The sequence below is a fragment of the Takifugu rubripes genome, chromosome 8 (assembly GCF_901000725.2).
Source record: "Takifugu rubripes chromosome 8, fTakRub1.2, whole genome shotgun sequence".
Taxonomy (NCBI): domain Eukaryota; kingdom Metazoa; phylum Chordata; class Actinopteri; order Tetraodontiformes; family Tetraodontidae; genus Takifugu; species Takifugu rubripes.
Genome location: NC_042292.1, coordinates 15,117,665 through 15,137,095, shown reverse-complemented (window position 1 = coordinate 15,137,095; position 19,431 = coordinate 15,117,665). Strand labels below are relative to the sequence as shown.

Here is a 19,431-nt window from a genome sequence, read left to right as displayed (position 1 = left end):
CCCACCCTGATTCACGCACGCACGTGCGCAGCGGCGCTAAAAACCCGGCAGACGTCTCCGCGTCCGCCGCTTTGCCCGGAGAGGGCGTGGCCGCCCGCGTGTCCGTCCCGGGGGGGGGGGGGGGTCTGCGGGGAGCCGCAAATGCCTGCACCGCAATGGGAATTAGATCATCAGCTGTGCGTTTCCGCGTGTGCACGCGCGCGCGCGTATCCCGCTAATCCACCTGCCTCCAGGGAGGATTAGAGCGGGGGACAATTTTGGACCCTTTTAGTTGTCCCGTGTCCTCCAACTACGTCATCTGCCTCAGTCAACCCTTAACGACGTGACGTCACAGTCGGGCGGATCGGAGCAAAGTGATCAATTTTAGGAAGCAACTCAGGACTTTGAACCAGCTAGCTTATGACTTAGCTTCGGTTGTGAAATGATCCGAGCATCTTAGCAGTTAGCATCTTCTTTAGCGTAGTAGTGAGGGTCCTTCCTGTTCCTGTCCTGGTCTGGGCCTGGCGTTAAGTTAAATTAGCATTAAAAACAAAAAGAAAAGCTAATGTTTCCTCGCCCAGCGCGGACTAGCTTCATGCTCACATGCTAGGCTGCAGCGGCGCCCTGTCACCCATCATCCCCACCAGTGGGAGGCGACCGTGAGGCTCCGTCTGATTTGGTCTCCCTGAGAGAAAAACCATCTGTAGCAGAGTCTCAGAACATAGCGGAACAAAGGGGAATATGGGGGGCGGGGTCTGCTGGGGGCGGGGTCTGATGGGGGCGGGGTCTGCTGGGGGGGGGGTAGCAGCAACAACACGCCTGTGATGTGCACGCAGCCCATGTGATCCAGGGTGGTCCACTGCTGTGAGAACCATCCTCTCTCTGCTAACCTGCCACCTGTTGCTAGCTTAGCTTTTGACATATTCGCAGCAAAGCGGTAAATAAAAGTGGACGAAGTGATTCCGCTCCTCCGGAGTTCCGCCGGCCGGGATTTTTCCCGCAACCTTGATTGTGTGGACAGAACACCCGTCCTGGGGACGAGGCTAGCGGGGCGGTAGCCTGGGCTGGTGCTAGCGGACCCAATCAGCCCCTGAACCCTCTTCTTCTACATATAGAACCTGCTGGAGTCTGATTGCGCCTCGCTCGTCACCACACGACAGCTTTTGTTTGCCTTGAAAACAAAAAGATTGAATCCTAAGTGGGTAAACAAATGCTAGCAGCTAGCAAAGCAAAGCCACGCGGTGAGTCCGAGCTAACATAGTAAAACGATCATTCGAAGACGTTTGGGGTCAGTTTCTCCAGTCTGGGTGCAGTTTTTGGTTCCAACCATGTGAGCTGGAAGCTTCTTCGCCTGCTTTGTTGGAATATTCGGGATCTAAAATGGGATCCGCTGGCTTTGCCGCTGTGTAATATCATTAATCGCGAGGCTGTAGGCGGATTTATAGCATCAAGATGGGGATTTAGGGCTGGTACGGCCTTAATGTGACCAGGATGGAGCTAAATGGATGGAAGGTGGATTTAGGAGATGTTCAACAACAGTTTAACTGCAGCCGATGCAATTTTAACCTGTTAGAAACTCCGATTATTCCAGTTTTTGGGAACATTTGGGCCGACCGGACGCGTCTGGATCCAAGAAGCAGCTCTGGATGTGAAGCTACGTTAGCATTTCCTCCACAAACGGAGGAGCTTCAACTAGCGCTGCTCGTATTTACAGTATTTTGCCAAAAGGGAGTGAAAATGTGAAGAGTAGCATGCTTGTAGCGCGCTAACCTGGTTCGCCTTGACCCGTCTTCTTCTTTGTCCTCTATTATCCAGAGTCGTCTTTTAATGCAGCATCACTTCTGCGTCAGCTGAGTCCACTTCAGCCACTCTGAAGAGTCGTTGCTAGGCGCTCGCGCCGCATGAAAGGCGCTAGCGACGTCGGAGTCCTTGTAGCGAACCGACGGTGTTTAAACGGTGGACCTTGGTGGGGGGGGGGGGATTCAGGGGATTCCTTGGCGACACTGTAACCCCCCCCCCCCCGGGTCACAGCAGGGTAACTGGGTTTAATTCACTTGATTACCAAATCACAAAAGTGCTAGCTAAAAGGAGGAATCGCGTCCCCTGTGGCCCCACGGTCGCTCACGCTAGCCCCCCTCATAAATGTGCATTTCTCTCCTCTCGGCGTTCCCGCCACCTTTGATTTCTGCTCGCTGGGAACGTCTCCGGCTGCTGATGCGATTGAGCGAGCGATGGAGGGGGAGGAGTCAGAGGGGGTGAAGGTGAGCGCCAAGGGCAGCGGTAAAACCGATGAGGTAGCCGGCGCTCGTGGCCGCGAGAGTTGCGCTGATGATGATGATTTAAAGGCAAGGTTCCAAGTCTCCACGCTAACACAAGCCCAACCTGGTCCAGACAGATGGACCGGGGCCACCTCGTGGATCCGGTGGACCGTGACCCGGCTCCGAGGGTGACCGGGTCCCCGCCCGCCAGAGCTATCCCGGTTCTTGAGGACGGATTCAGCCGGTTCACCTGGAACGGTCGTCCCGTTTAATGTTCCGGACCTTGAGCATCCCAGGATGCTTCTTTATGCAGATGATGCACCTTTGTTAGCTTTGACAATACACGAGGTTTGGGCGCAGAATTAGCATCTCTCTTGGCGCCCCCCCCCAACGTTCCCCCCCTCGGCGTGTAATGTCATCGGGCCCGTTTTCGCACCTTCCCTCCCTTTTACCACTTCCTGTTGCTCGTTCTAGCTTGTTTGATGTGATTAGCATGAAAGAGGCAAAGCGATTATGTTGGCTAACCTCGGGGCCGCGAGTAGCTTTAATCATGTAAAGCGGTGATTTTTGGAATAAATCCTTTCAACCTTGTGAGCGCCGCTGCTAGCTATTGATATTTCCAGGCTTCCCGTCTTCAGCGTTCCCTTCCTTCCTCTCTGTCCGAGAGCCTTGCTGCATAATTCCCTCCATCCTCCCTTTATCGCTTCTTTTTTCCTCCGTTATTGTCTCTTTTGTGTTTGTCCTTTCATGTGTCATATTTCTCCTTTGATGCCTTTTCATCCTTCTCTCACGCCGTCACAGTCGAGTATTTTTTAATTTTCCTTCTTTTTCCTGATCCTCCTTCATCCTCTCTGCATCTCTTTCACTCCATTTATTACCCCTTTTCCCTCTTTTCCCTCTTTTCCCTCTTTTCCCCACCGCCTTCATCTAAAAGGTGATCTAGAAAATGTTCCCTCGCGCTTCCTAATCCCCGTTTCCTTTTATCTGTTCCCTCATCGTCCTTTGTGTGTCCATGTTCTTCTTTCTGTTTTTTGCAAGCAGGCATGTTTAAAACTGACTTGCTAATGCTGATGCTAATGGTTACAGATGCTAGAGAAGTATCAAAAATATCCCTGGAACATAAGTTTTGGGAGCCAGCCTGTAATGAGGTTAGCCTGGCTGAGGTTGGCCTGGTTGAGGTTAGCACAATTGAGGTTAGCCTGGTTGAGGTTAGCCTGGCTGAGGTTAGCCTGGCTGAGGTTAGCCCTGCGTCAGTACTTGGAAACATTCTTTCAGCGCCTGTTCTCTCTCTTACGTCTCCCTTTGATCTGTATTCTACTCACCTCCTTTCTCGCCCTCAGGAACTGTCTCGCAGCATCGCGACGTTTGATACAACGACCACACACACACACACACACACAGAGGATAAAATACACTCCTGCTTGTCAGTTTACCAACTTCTCAGCTTCGTCCTCATCAGAGCTTCAGAGGCTTCAGCCAAACCCACCAGGGCCGCCTGGTGGTCCGTCCACCCGGCTGGTCAAGGCTAGTTGAGGCTGGTCAAGGCTAGTTGAGGCTGGTCAAGGCTAGTTCAGGCTGGTTGAGGCTAGTTCAGGCTAGTTCACGCTGGTTGAGGCTGGTTGAAGTTGGTTGAGGCTGAAGCTGGTTGAGGCTGGTTGAGGCTAGTTCAGGCTGGTTGAGGCTAGTTGAGGCTAGTTGAGGCTGGTTGAGGCTGGTTGAGGCTAGTTGAGGCTGGTTGAGGCTGGTTGAAGTTGGTTGAGGCTAGTTGAGGCTGGTTGAGGCTAGTTGAGGCTGGTTGAAGGTGGTTGAGGCTAGTTCAGGCTGGTTGAGGCTGGTTGAAGTTGGTTGAGGCTAGTTCAGGCTGGTTGAGGCTAACCTCGGCATGCTGAAGCTGCGCTTTAAAGGTGTCGCTAAGAGCTGTGGAGTCCTGGACTACAGGTGTGCCAGAGCAATGCCCCCCCCCCCCTTACTGCTCTGACTGCCTAAATCTGACACAAAGGCTAATTTGTCCCACAGCCTGGAGATTAGCATTGCGTTTGCATTAGCGCTAATGCGTTGTCTTTGCAACGAAGCAGCGCGCTACACTCCCTCCTGTTCCATAAATCTCAGCCCCGCCCTCTTGGCTCAGCATCGCGTGCACGGATCCTTCAGTTACCCATAACGGCAGCAGTGTGAGGACAGACGTGCTAGCAGAACCGTGGCGGCCGCTGCTCCACCGTGGTTGTTCCGGCTGAGTTGAGCCGTACGAAGGCTTCGTGTCCACGTGCACGAGCACGTGCATTAGCTGGCAGTAATATTTCTGATGGATCACCAGAATAGGGTGATACTTGTTCGGGTCACATTTTCAGTCCTCGCACCCTCCGACCCGGAACCACGTCCCTAAGCCAAGGACAGGTGGGAAGGACCCGGGAGAGGGTTACGCAGAGCCTTGACTTTACATGGAAGATGCTAGCATGTGCTAACCCCCCTGATGGTGGTTGGAAGGTCGGTACGTTTGCAGAGACGAGGGACAAAAGTGGGGGAGAACAAAGAGGACGAAGGACAAGAGTCAAATAAAAGCAGCGAGCGATTTTCTATTTTGGAAACATTCCCACAAAGATCCGAGGACAGAAACAGAGCGACAGATGGGAGCGACCACGGCGACGGCGTCCAGGGCAGCAACTCAAGGAGACGAATCCCGTTTATCTTTAAAAAGGGAGGGAAAAAGCAGACGTTCGTCCAAGGCCCCCTGTTAGACGGCAGCCAATCAGGAGACAGAAGCCGCTGGACACTTCTGATTCGTTCCTTCGTTAGCAGAAGGCAGGTGTGGTGGAGTAGCATCAACGCTAGCTGGGATTTGGTTGCTTTTAGCTTGATTAGCTATCACAGCCCCCCCTATTGGCACTGCGCTGGTCCTTCATTCATCAGTTGCTGACTAGCGCTCCGTGTCGCTCGCTCTAAGATGCTAACCTAGCATGTTTGGTTGCTTCCCGAGCGTTAGCCACAAACGTGACTCGCGTGACCACACGGCCTTCTACCCATATTTGTTCGTTGCTATTTGTTGCCGCTACCGATGGAAAACTACGTTTTCTACCGTGAAAATCCAGTTTATTGACGTGAAGCTGTCAGAGAGAACCGGGCCTCTCTTCCCCTCCGTCTCCGCGTTATCGATTCTCTTCCCATCGGACTCGGCTCTGAACTCACCGAGTCGTCTCCCTGACGGGGAGAACTCGGTCTCCTCTGCGACAGAACTGTCTGATCCGATCCGTAACCTGTTTATGCCGTCCCGTCCGTATCGCTCCGGGCGCCGTTCCGACTCCTCGCCCCCTTTTTCCCGACGTTAACTTGTGCGAAATCTGCAGGAGGTTCCATTACTCGTTCTTTTGAAAGTGGAAACCGTGAACGCGAACGAGCGAGAAAATGAGTTTGGGTGGCTTTGATTGGATCTGGCTTCATTGTGAAAAGACTCCTGCGCGTTCGGCGTGTGATGCGTCTGTGTCTGCAGCGACGCTACGGCCTCCTGTAAAACCTGCCGGCGACACGTTCCTGACACCGCGCGGCAGGAATCCTGTCAGGTTCCTGCTGCAGAACAAAGACCCGTGTCAGCGGGGCGGCGTGGCGAACAGATGCCGTCTGTCCGCCCGACTCACGGAGACAGGTGAAACACACTAATCGCCTGGAGAAAACTGCTCCCACACGACGGCAGCACCAGATTCCGAGTCCTTAGGCTGAAGGCATAAATGGTTCAGGTGCGCGGACGGCCTCGTATCCTCCAGAGTCTAGCTAATGCTAACAGAGGATTGTTAAATAAAGCATCGCAAGTTAGCACAAATAAAACTGCGATGCTGTTAGCAAGTCCAAAATGGCCACTATAGCGGTGCGATGGGCCGCGGATGACACAGGTGTGGTCCTGCTCCGTTCTGTAGCCTTCCAGCGCTAAGCAACCAGAACTGCACGCTAACAAGCTAACATGCTAACCTTCCTGTTACAAGGTCTAATGATTGGTTTCAGACTGCAGGGTTAGCACAGTCACCTCATAGCAAGTGCCTCCCAGTGCCTCCAGTTTCCTCCCACAATGCACAGATATGGAGACTCTAGCCCCGCCCCCACCCCCCTTCACCCCCTCCCTCAGGGTGTGTGAAGCGTCTGTACTGGGACTCTTTCCGCCTCTCACCCGCTGTCTGCACCGGTGGACTCCAGCGACCCTCCGCGACCCCAATCGGCAATAAGGGGCAGTTTGTGTGCGAGGGGGCGACGTTATTGGACGTTTGCTGACGTAGCACGCTAATGCTAACGGTAGCATCGCAGAGGCACGACCGTCCATCGGCATCAGTCAGCCCTTCAAGGCGCTGTTGGGGCGCTAGCGCTGCTGTTGATAAAGTCAGTCAAACCGCCCCCTCAGCATAAGCTGACACATTTCCCAGCATGCTCTCACGCTCTCCAGGAAGTGCAGGATCACACACACACACACACACGAGCACGTGCACAGAAAGTATGGCGTGAAGAATGAAGCTGTCACGGCGCCACACAACCTTTCGAAAATGAGGATTTCCTTGTCTGGTATGGTTCCATAGTAGCGTCTGTGTCACATTAGCGCTGTCAATCAGGGTCAGGATTTGGTTGTCGGGGGCGACCGGGCTGAGTTTGATGGTCTGCTGTGGTTGTGACCAGCTGGTGTTGACGGATGGTGAATCGTGGGGACTGTCGTCAGCCTGGGATGCAGATAAATGTGTGTTTTATGGCGTTTTAAATGCTAACGCAATGCTAACACTCTCGTCCGTTTTCACTCACATTTGCGGCCGAGGTCGTGAACTGTGTCGTCTGTCTCTTTCAATCTTCTCGGCGCATCCTTTGATCCTCCACCCGGGCTTTGATCTCGTTCCGTCAGAGCTGGTGTCAGAAAATGATGATGAAAGCGAACATTCCGCTAACGAGGGGCTCGCAGGTGAGGGGATGACTTTGATCTTTAGGGCGATCCGTCATCAAAGGAATGAGTTGATGCTCCTCCTTCCTCCATCTGGCTGCGATTTTCACAACTTTACTCAGTCTTGACACTTCCTGCCGTCGAGGAACCGTCTGGCTGGTCTGGGGTCAGGTGCTTCACACCTCTTCTAGTCTGGTGAACATCAGGTGATAGAGGAGGACCACAGGTGAGGGAGGAGGTCCACAGGTGAGGGATGAGGTCCACAGGTGAGGGATGAGGTCCACAGGTGATGGAGGAGCTCCACAGGTGATGGAGGAGGTCCACAGGTGAGGGATGAGGTCTACAGGTGAGGGAGGAGGTCCACAGGTGAGCGATGAGGTCCACAGGTGAGGGATGAGGTCCACAGGTGAGGGATGAGGTCCACAGGTGATGGAGGAGCTCCACAGGTGAGGGAGGAGCTCCACAGGTGAGGGAGGAGGTCTACAGGTGAGGGATGAGGTCTACAGGTGATGGAGGAGGTCTACAGGTGAGTGAGGCGGTCCAGGTGCAAAAGCCAAGTGTGTCAGAAGCCACGCCCCCTCTGCGCTCCGCCTCCAGCCACGCCCCCTCTGCTCTCCGCCCCCACCCCCTCTGCTCTCCGCCTCCAGCCACGCCCCCTCTGCTCTCCGCCTCCAGCCACACCCCCTCTGCTCCCCACCTCCAACCACGCCCCATCTGCTCCCCGCCTCCAGCCACGCCCCCTCTGCTCTCCGCCTCCAGTCACGCCCCCTCTGCTCTCCGCCCCCCCCCCCCCCAGCCACGCCCTCTTGCCTGGTTGCCAACGAAGGTCTGCAAAGTGCGACGGCAACATCACCGTTTAGTGTAAAAGGTGACTCGGTCGCTCATAACGATATTTCTGTAGCGCTAATGTCCGATCCTGGCGAACGCCTCTGGAAGACACGCCCCCTGGCCGACAGGAGGGAGGAGACGGCGCTTTGGTCCTGAACTGTCCAGCCGGCCCCCCCGATTCTCTATTGCTGTAGCATAGCGACAAGAGCAAGGGCCATCTCAGCGTTGGGGCTAGGTTGCTGTAACCGACATGAGGAGGTTCACTGTGAATCCATTTAGCTCGAGCCTGCTGGGAAATCTAAAGCTAACAGGCTAAAATCACGTAAACCCAAGAGGGCTCCTGGCGAGTAATTCCTTGTAAGCGTGATACGTGGGCTCCATCAGCGGACGTCTCCTTTGTTCATTACAGTACCTCCTGCGGATGCTATTAGCATATTAGCGCGCTGTTCCACACTAAACGTTGGCAACTCCTCATGTAATGTAATTTAGAGGAGCGAGGGAGCTAGCGTCCCTCTCACAGCACCCGTCTCCCCTGGGTCAAGGGGGAGGGGCTTTCCAACCGCTCAGCTGGGAGAAGCCGCAAATGCTTCTGCTCTTTCCGCATAAGCAAATGCTAGTTAGCATCTGAATCTGGAGTGTAAAGCGATCAGGGCCTATTTTTGTTCTTTTAATCGTCCGCCGTTCAGCTGAGGGGGAAAAGCAGGAAGTAAATCTGATAAACGGCGCCCAAGCCTCCGTTCGCTGGATCAATGGAACACATTTAACCTTTGACCTTGGCACTTGGACAGATGAGGTGTTTGACCCGCCCCTCTTTAATCTCACACTCAGGGAGAGCGCTCAATTCAGCAATGTCTCCACAAGGACGTCCAGAAGGCTAATGTTAGCATTTCCCGTCGCTTCTGCTTTCATCCTCTTTGCTAGCCAAACTCGTAGCTTACCTAGCGCACACGCTTGTGTGTTTGTGCTGCTCCACATTCACTTTACAGCGTCATTACATCATACAAATGCTAACATCAAGTAGCGGCGACTGGACCTTTTCGGATCGCCCAAGGCCGTTTAGCCGTACGGGAAGGGCGGAGGAGGCGACGTAGTCCAGCTAACAAGGCAATAAATAACAACAATTAGGCAGATGGTGTCATTTTCCTGCAGCTATCACGTTGCGTGTGTTAGCTTCACGCCGCAGACTCGTGCGCTCCTGTCTCGGGGTGGAGCGCGAGGTGCACGTGTGTGCGTCCGGGTATTTTTAGCCCTGGAAAAATCACGCAAACCCGCGTACGCTACATTAGCAATAGTCTGAGCCCTTAATGAGCGTCTTCGGGTCTCCATGAGGAATCTCCGTCCGTGGTGATAGCATTCGCACGCCGCTGCAATCTGGGCTAAACGGCGCGGGCGGTTCGTGGCCCCGACTCCTGTCTTTTGTGTTCCGTTTGGAAGGTTCAGTCTCTGCCAGTCCTCCGGTCGCTATCGACTCAGTCATCACGCATCGAGTTCCTGCGGGTGAATCGCGGATAAATGTGGGAATCGACCGGTCAGCTAGCTGCCGGACACACGCGCGCGAGCGTGCACGTGCCTGTTTGGGGAGCAGGCGGAGCCACAGCCGAAGCGCATTAAGGCGAGTCTGCTGAGGTCAGCGGTGGCGAAACAAATTCCAAGACTTCGGTTTTTAATGGTGCCGGATGCACGCTCGGATTGTCGGAGCCGCTGCAGCTTTTTTTTTTTTTTCCTCCTGCGCTCATCACACTCCCAACACTGCTAGCAACAAAATGCACGCTAGCTAGGTAGCCAAGAAATGGTGCTCAGACCTTGACGATAGTCCAGCTTTTAGTTAACTGCTACATAGCTGTGCAGAATAGCGCGACACCCCACTCGGTGACCTGAGCAGACCCCAGGACGGCAGCAGCTGTCTGGGGGGGGGGGGGGGGGTCTCCAGCCAACGCTAGCTCCTCAGACTCCAGCAGGGGAAGCCTCCGATGCTACGACGCCTCTTTTAATATAATTGCAAATGAGTGAAGGGAGTCCGCACGAGTGTGGAGGAGGAGAATGACTCACGGGTGCCTTACTAGCGTGTTGCTATTAGCCTTCTGACTTGGAGACGCTCTCTCCGTGTCTCTTCTCCACATAATTACGGATTCATTTAGGCAGCGCGGGCCTGCGTGACGCTAACATCAGCGGAAACCAGCAAACTGGAGGATGTAGAGAATGCGGCGCTAACGTGTGCTAATGCCCAGAAGGTCAGGGAGATCTAGTCCACCTGGTTCTGGGTAGGGTCTCCTCGCTAACCTGGTAACCCGCTACACAGGTCAGGGTTCTACCAGACCGGCCGAGGGTCCAGTTGTTGTCCAGTTTTGTTCCGACGAGGCAGACGGGTCAGGGCTGCCCCTGATACCTGCACCTTGTTGGGGGGACCCTGAGACCAGGAGGTCGGTATCCAGACCACGTTCTGGGTATCCAGTGAAGACCCTGCGGTTCCCCTGGAGCCTGACTCGTGCATTTCAAACTCTTTCTAAAGTTTTTTTTTTTTTCTTTAAAAAAGCCCCTGGTGATAATCAGCCCCCTCCCGGGCTCTGGAACGTCCCCCCCCGCCCCCCCCCCCCCATTCTCCCAACCCAAGCTCTATTTTAGCCCCATGAATTGCAAAATGGGTTTCTGGGACCTGAGACCACGCGGGTGGAATCTTAATGCTCGCCTGTCGGGTTTCTCAACGTTCCCACAGCAGCAGGTTCCACTTCGGGACCAAACTGGAGAAAATCCTCAGTGTTCTCATTCAGAACGTTCAGAATTATTCTGGCTTCATTAAAAGAGACCCGGGCTCATTTGTTAGCCCATCAAATCGCTGATGAGGCTATTAGCGGTGCCGAGGAACCGGCGTGCGGCGGCCTCCTCATTGTGCATGCTGTGTGTGCTCCTGCGTCCCACACAGCGCCTGCAATGTGGAGGCCGAGGCACGCTCAGACGCCTCCCGACCCACCAGAAATGGCTAACTGGCTAACGGGAACACCAGAAACACCAGCTAACTCTTTACGCCGCGGTTCTGCAGACGAGGAACATCCCAGGAAACATTTGGGCCTGACTGAAAACCCACTGCTGTCTTAGTTCCACTTCGCTCAGCGCTGCCCTGTTCAATCAGGTACATGCTAATTAGCTTAGTGTGGGGCTAGGCAGTCCCACAGGGAGAGCTGCTGGGTAATTAGCTTGTGGCTAATGGGCACAGCAGTGGCACCAGGGAGACTGGGTGGAACCTGCAGTCGCATCCAGACAGCTGTTTGCCCCTGATGATTCTGGCAGCGATGCTGTTAGCAAATGTGTATATATAGCGTAGCTTCACCGCTAACTGGATCATCCGGGGGCGTTTACATCCACCCTCTTCCTGTTAACTGCTCCACAATCCTGGAGCTAATCCCTGTGGTCACCGGTTCATCGCAGCTGGGGCCAATTTATAGCCTCCAGTCGGGCTAGCATGCCAGCGCGAGCTCCTGAGCTGGAACAGAACCCTCAACCACAGAACCATCCCCGGAACTTTAGGCAGCTTTGGAACATTTAGCTTATTTGTATGTTTTTGAATGAAGCATCTCTGGTGGTGCGTAGCTTCGTCGCTGTTGTCTGTCGGTTGTTTTGACAACAGTAGGAGGAAATGAGAGAAAGATGAGAGGAAAGAGTCGCTTTAGCATCGCGCAAGTCCACTTTTAGTCCCAACAGACGGAGGCACGCACATCCTTCGCCCACGCTAGCAAGCAGCATGTGCAAATCTGTCAGGGCCTGGCCGATCCGAATTATTCGTTTACTCACTTATGGCGGCTGGCTCTGGTCGCTAGCTTCCAGCCCACGCTTCCTTTAACAAATTTGAATGAGTCTTTGTGGCACACGGGCGTGGGCGCTAACCTCTTCAACGGGGGCGTGGACAGCGACAAGAAAAGGAATTAGCTCCTAAAACGCGTTAGCTGTCAATCTCCTCTCTTCAACGTTCGCTCTCTTAACTGCACTCTTTTGTGTAGAACTTCCTAAATATAGCGGTAGCATAAAACTAGCACGAAAGAGGCGGGGCTTGCACAGTTGTAACCCAACACCAGTTCTGCTGCCGCAGATGTAGCATTAGCATAACTCCAGTTGGCGCGGCCTCTTCCCCTCAGCTCTGACTCCATGATCGTTTGTCTGCGAATAAATGGACGATATCGGGAACGACGGGGGCGGGGCTTATTGATCTGCCCCCAGAACCAAAGGGCTGTAGTCAGCTTTGCATCCTAAACTCGATTTGTCCTTAACGATAAAATCAGACTCGGTGAAAGCATTTTTTTTTATTAGCTCGGGCGTATTTGTCCGCCCCATCTGCCACCCACAGGGATCCACAGGATCACCTCATCCATCCAGACTCCTCTCCCTCGGATCCATAAACAAGTTCGCCAGCGTTTCATCTGGACCCGAACGCTCCCGGAACGGTCCCTCGCTGAGTTTTGTCCTCGAAAGCACTTTGTTCCATAATAAAAGGCAGAAACCGTGTTAATCGGGATCCAGTGGCGTTCAGGAAGTCTTTTTTTTCCGTTTCCTGAAGTCTCATCAGGATTCAGCGCTCGCGTTGAACCTTCAAGCTACGTTTGAAATGAAACAATTAAACGGATGAGAAGTTTAGCCGAACCGGCCATGTGAAACCTCATGCCTCTCATTATGCTAGCTAACTGTCTTCTGATTGGAGATTTCTGCTAGCATGCTAACAGATATAGCAGCGGCTATGATTAAAGGAACCTGCTGGAGCTCTTCTGATACATTAAAAATAACGGAGTGGCCGAGGGAGCCACCAACCCCTCACCGGAGCAGCCGAGCGACCGACCGGGTCCTGGAGCGGTTCCTGGCCTTTTCTCTGTGGAGTCTGTAGTTCTACCCCGGCTACTGAAGCTAATGCTTCGAGATTATGGGCTGTCAGTCCCGATGGCTGCTTTCACAGAGCACCACATCCCATCAATGATTCATCAAAGCACCAAAAGAATTCATAGAATTGACCTCCCGATGACCTCTGCCTTGATTACCGCCCCTCTGCCGGACCCACGAAAAATGTTGCTACCTGTGAGCCTTGATCTCTTCTTTCTGAGCCCAGCTGGTGTCACCACCTCCATGAACTCCCTCTCTCCCTCCCCCCTCCCTCCCTCTCCCTCTCTCCCTCTCTCTCTCTCCCTCCGCCTCTCCCTCTCTCCCTCCCCCTCTCCCTCCCTCTCTCCCTCTCTCTCCACTTCTGTCGTTCCTTCCTGCCCCTCCATGTCTCCCTCTCAGCCCCTCATTTGATTTAAAGGAGCTAATGAAAAACAAACAGGATGAGAAACACCTCTCCTCTCCTCTCCTCTCCTCTCCTCTCCTCTCCTCTCCTCTCCTCTCCTCTCCTCTCCTCTCCCCTCCTCTCCCCTCCACTCCTCTCCTCTCTCCTCCTCTCCTCTCCTCCTTTCCTCCTCTCCTCTCCTCTCCTCTCCCCTCCTCTCCTCTCCTTTCCTCTCATCTCCTTTCCTCTCCTCCCCTCCCCGTCCAGAACCAGTTCCAGTTCTAGTTCTAGTTCCAGTTCCAGTTCTAGTTCTGGGTTCCTGCCAGTGTTAGTGGACCCTATAAATGGGTCCGTGCTCCCGTTCAGGTCTCTAGCAGGTTTGGATCACTGACCAGCACCAGTGACTGACTACAACTGTTAATTAACTTCCAGCTCTGTGAGTTGGGTCAGGATGGTGGTCGGGTGAACCATGGAAGCAGACTAGTGAATCTTAACCAGCGTGTCTCCAGGACGTTTCTATTCCCCCTCCCCTCATATACCCCCCCCCCCCCCCTTTCCCCCCCTCCATCTCTCATCGCCTGTTTCCCATCTCAGTTGGTGGCGACGGACGGCGAATCAGACAGCCGGTGCGTGGGGTCACTGACAACACACACACACACACACTGACAACACACACACACACACACACACACACACAGACCTCATGAAGCGCAGACATATGCCTGCGCAGGAAAACACTCTCAGCCTCACACGCGTGTGCGATTTTTACACTGATAAATTCTGACGGTGTAATTTTCTTTGTCAGTATCTGAAGAAGTCGAGTCTCAAAAGGTTCCGCAAACAGAGTGATGTGGGAGGGGCTATGGGAGGGGCTGGGTGATGTGGGACGGGGCTGGGGGCGGAGTGGGAGGGGCTTGGCGATTTGGGAAGGGATGGGTGGTGTGGGAGTGGCTATGGCAGGGTGGGAGGGGCTAGGGGCGGGGTGTTGGGGGATAACGGGAATATGCTCACGAACTTGAAAGTAAAACACAAACGTGACATGTTTTTGCTGCTGCTTCTCTTGGTAATTTGTCATTTCCTACTGTCATGACGTCTTCAGACTCCTCTTCTTCCTTCTCCGTATCTCCTTTCATTTTCCTAATTATCTTCGTGATTAACAGAAACTCTGTGTGATAACGTGATCTTTCACCGAGTGCTAGCAGAGTAAACATTCTCCAACTCATCCACGCTAACGTTCAGACACACATGAAGCGTGCGGTTGTTCCTTCTCCCGTGTTGGCAACACCGAAATGTGGCAGCCTCTCAAAGCTAACAGAACAGGTTATTCCATAGTAGCACACCGCTAATTAGCACATCTGCTAATTTAAGCACACGAGCCGACATATTTTGTTTTCCCCTCCATTTCCTGTTTTTCCTCAGCTACGCTTCAGTCTCCAGTCAACCTAAATGTTCACGGTATGCTAACAGAGGCCATCGGAACAGACACGCAGAAAATGTGAGCTAATCTGGTTAGCATGTGGTAGATGACCATGACATTTACCCGCTCTGATGTAATCATTGTTGGCCTCCAGAAAAAAAAAATCACTTTGAAGAAGTGGCTAAGTCACCGCTAACACAACAGATCGATACTTGATGTGAGATTAGCACGGAGGCTGTGAGTAGATGATAAGAAGAGTGGAATAACTCAAATCTTTGACCCTCCGTCATTTACTCTCCGAATCAGCAGACTTCTTTGGGTCGAGCGCGGCCTCGAGCCCGGGCAAGGTGACGCGGAGCAGCCGTGGTGACGAACGTGAAGCGACAGGCGATGCGGCGGAGCAATACCGAGACATTTTAGGAAGGCTGAGGGTGTAACGAGACGGTCCAGACCGAGGACACGATGGAGATTTAAGGACGAGGTCAGCGGAGGAAAAGCGGCTGCCTTGAAAGGACGGCAGGATGGAGGAGGGAGCTCAGATATGAGCCTCACGGCAGCAGCTGGTGGCGTGGTCCTGGATGCTACGGAGGGTGGCTCCCTGGAGCCGTGCAAGACCGAAGGAAGGAGGGAACAGAAGAATCGTCTGTCCTGAAGAGAACGTAGAACGACGGGTTAAGCTGATCCTTCCAAAACACTCCTCAAAAGCAGCAACTTTCCTTTCATCTTCAGATCTCCTGCTTTGATCTTTGACTCTGCCTTTAGCCAGGTCCTTGCTTTCTGAAAACATGCTAGCTCGGCCTAGAAACTTTACTCCCACTGAACCTAAGGGCTAATGCTAACTGATCCGAGCAGAGGACTGTCTGTCATTAAAGAAAATCTCTGATAGTCTTTGCTCTTCAAAGAAAACTCAGGGGTTGTAAAGGGGGAGCTAGCGGGAAGTTCATCATCAAACAACGCTAAGTACAAAAGCCTGATTATCAAAGCTAATATTATGCTAGCACAGCAAATACCTTTAAGCATTTCAGTCCGTGACTATGCGAGTAATTCCACTGGGCTCTTTCCTGGTGTCTGATACCAGTGAGGCTGAAACCCCGAGCTTGTCTCCTGAGATACGGGACAAACTCCCTTTGAACAGGAAGAAACCTTAAGTAGGACCCTTTATAAGGTGACCCTCTTACTGATGGGTAAAAGAGGAGGAGAAGGAGGGGAGATGGGGGTGTTTATAGAAGATTATCCCCCTTTCCTCATTATTTACTCATTGTGAACTTGCAGTCAGCGTTCCCGTCGTCCGAGCCGATGTTTCCTGACTGCTAGCGCAGGCTTTCTCCGCTCCAGCGCACTCGCTGCTGTCACAAAGCGCCCTCGCAGGCCCCCGGCTGCCTCATTATGCAGATTGACTCGCACGGTCGCGGTCCGATTAAAGATGTGCAAAAGAGTGTCGGAGATAATGTTATCGACTCCGGACAAGGCCGCAGACGCCGCTACAATAGCTGCTCTGAACGAGCGTTATCTTCCGCGGAGCGACTTGAAACACGCGCTAGCAGAGCTTCACCGCTAATGGGATGTGTTTTTTCATTAAGAGCCAGTTGTGGAGTCAATTACACGGAGCCGCCCGGGATTTTAATGGAGAAATAATAAACTCTGAGAGAGTCGGCGAAGGGCGAGAATAACTGCTAACGTGGAGTGGCGGCGTGCTGCACGCCAAAAGAGCACTCGACTATTCCGATCGACTCCGATCTGCGCAGTTTGACACAAAACCAAACTGATTTGTGGCATTTTTTGGGTAGCTACAAATGCTAAAACATTCATGCTGGTTCAGAAAGAGGAAGTATAAACAACACTGTCACCAGTGGGTATCGTTGGTGGTGAAACGTCCCCGTACGTTTGGATTTAGCTCACGCCGCGGTTCAGTGGCCCAGGAGGTCAGAGGTCATTAGCGTGTTCACTAAAGAGGCGCTTCTTATTTTGCTGTTGTTTCCTCCGTTTTCACGCCTAAACCGGTCATTCAGGGTGAAATTATGGCGGGAAGAGGGTCATTTTAGGATATTCAAGGTCAGCGCGGATCATCTGTGTTTAAATTTGGCCGCGTAAACAACCCGCGGGCTAATTCAACGACGCTTTTAACGCTGCGTCTCAGATATTTTCGGCGGCTGTAGCTAAAGCGGATCATTTTCTGCCTTCCTCTCATGTTTGGCGTGCGTGCTAACGATTGATCCCGCATTGACGACTTAAGCAGTTTAAGGAAAAACAATCCCAAATGAGAGGCCAACGCAATCAGCTGAAATGCCCCCGGGCGGCGGAGTCGCTGTGAGTCAAGCGTGATCGGAATGTCGATCGCGTGTCAGTCGCTCCGCTCGGGTCCCGTCTGGTTCTCATCTCCGTGTTCAACAGTTGGTCGCTCTTGACAACAATCGATCCCCTTTGACACCTGGTGTTGTGTCGCATCGTGACGGAGACGTCCCCGCTAGCGTGGACAAATGCTGCCCTTTGTGATTTTAAACATCTCCTAAAGCCTTGCTAACATCTTTACGGGGAGGGTTTTGACTTGGCTTTGCTAAGCAACCTTTTCTTTTGACCGGATTCCAATCAATTTCTGTGAGCTAGCGCTCTCCAATCCGCTAACCTTGGACAAGTGCACTTTATTGCTTGTTGCTGATTAGCCCTGTAGGCAAACCCAATTAAGACTTGAGCATCAAAAGATGCTACTTTAATTGCCTGAATGCTCAGGCAGCAGCTTATGACGAATGCATCGGGAGTGACCCCGTATGAGCTAAACACGTGCACGACGCAACAAGTTATGAACGAATCTCTGTTCCTGCTCAGTGAGCGCTAATCTGACCGCTAATCTCTGCTGTGCACTCATCAGTCAACATTTTGTAAAAGTAAATTCTGTTGTAAATTCTGCCGCGTTAGCATCTATAGTGGATCTAATTGGAGTGATAGTCGATGGGTTGGCGAGTTATTTTACGCGTTTCTTTCTCTCCGTATCGGCTTCCACAGTTAGCAGCAACAAGAGACGAGAGCTGACAAAGCGGAGAAAATCAATGGCGTTGCGGTCCGGGTCGATATCGGTCCGAGCGGACACACGCGACGGCGCAGGCGAATCTGAAGACGATCAATCGGTTTAGCACTGCCTCACAGTCATGCTAACGCAAATGATTGGTTGAGAATGAGAATTTTGGTGATATTTTCCATGAAAATGTCGAGTAACGGGCATTTTAATTGGCCTGGCAGAGGCAATTTTAGTTCAGCCCTGATTAGCTTCTACCGATCAGCTGTTTGCATTGATCACATGTAAGCATGCTAATGCTTAAAGTGTTCGTTTTCTGTGCGTTTAAGCATGTAGCCGTGTGCTTCCATCCCAAATAAAGGGCTGCCTTGAACCTGACACTGTTGGTTCCCCCTGGTGGTGGGCTGCAGTAGGGTGAGTTTAACCCCTCCTCGTTAGGTATGCAGACGTGCATCAGTCCATTAATCAAGGCACCAGCTAATTAGAAACCAAACTGAACTGTGGCTCCAGAATCTGCCCACAAATCACCTCGGCAGGACGTCGCCTGCTGCCAACGACGCGTCATCCATCTTAATTTATGTCACAGTTGTGACTCCGGAGCACCGCTAGTAAGGCGGCCACCTTAGCTTTGTTAGGTATGCACGATGCTAACCGTGCCACATAAATTATTTATGGTCTTATAAGTTGCTGATTTATAGATTATACAGAGGATCCATCACTGACAGCAGACGTCATCTAACTTCCTGTCAGAACTTGGTTAAAAGTGATTTCCGTGCCCTCTTCATGACGTAGCCTTGACGGAGCGTTCACGGAAAATCGTAACGAGCCGATAAAGTCTGGGATGCAACTGTTGAGAAGGAGGAAGTAATAAAGTAATAAACTGTGGCCAAAAAAACAGAAAAACATAAAAATACGCACACAAAAGCGGAAACTAACGACATCGGCGTCAGCAAATACCTCAAACTACAGACAATTTTAAACGCTAATGATAATTAGCTGCTTCTGCAATAGAGTCAAATGTTCTTGAATTTCCAACCTCTGCTAACGCTAAGTCTCCGAACATTGACGTTGGATCGGATGACTAGATGCTGAAATGACACTTTAAAATTTACACTCAGATTTTTTTCCTCTCGTCCATATTTATCAGGTATTGATAAATTGTTGCTAGCTTTAAAGCTACACCAGTGGTAGGCTGAGCTTTTAATGTAGCTACACTTCTTTTCGCACCCAGACAGGAAAGAAAAAGATGTTCGTTGTGTAACGATACTGGTATCGCCGTGGTTGCCCAGATATTTAGCGATTAATATTCCTTTGCTAAGTCGGATTAGAGGCCTCGAATCAGGAAGAGAGCGAAAAAATGAGGAGCGCCACGTAAACACGGCATCAAACTTTAATGAGCGGCTCGTGGAGACGAGCGCACAGACGCTCCACTGGAGCACCTCCGGCTTCCGAGGGGAGAAGCTGCAGCCCCGTGAAGTGCTGCTTTCAGACAGCTAGCATCAGCGTTCTGTTGCCGCCATGTGTCCCCGGGCAGGAAAACACCTACGCCCCCCCCCCCCAACTAATTACCTCCTTTCAGCAGCTACACGTCGTCTCCTCGCTTCCTTTAGCTTCCTCACCTGCCCTGCCGCCACGTTAGCATGCGCTAGTTTCAGGAGCCCTTGGGGGTGTTACAGGTTCCCACCAACTTCATGCTAGTCCGGGGCCCAAATGTGTCATCAACAACCGGGTTAGGGACCGTAAGTGGTTCGCTGTTTCCCAGGGGGCTAAAATAGCGCCACCTGGTGGTGACCA

At 52.4% G+C, this 19,431-nt stretch overlaps 1 protein-coding gene across 5 annotated transcripts in view; it reads left to right on the top strand.

Moving 5' to 3' along the window:
* The window catches only part of htr2cl1 (5-hydroxytryptamine (serotonin) receptor 2C, G protein-coupled-like 1), a 71,282-nt gene that overhangs the window by 29,712 nt on the left and 22,139 nt on the right, over positions 1-19,431 (top strand). The window lies entirely within an intron of this gene.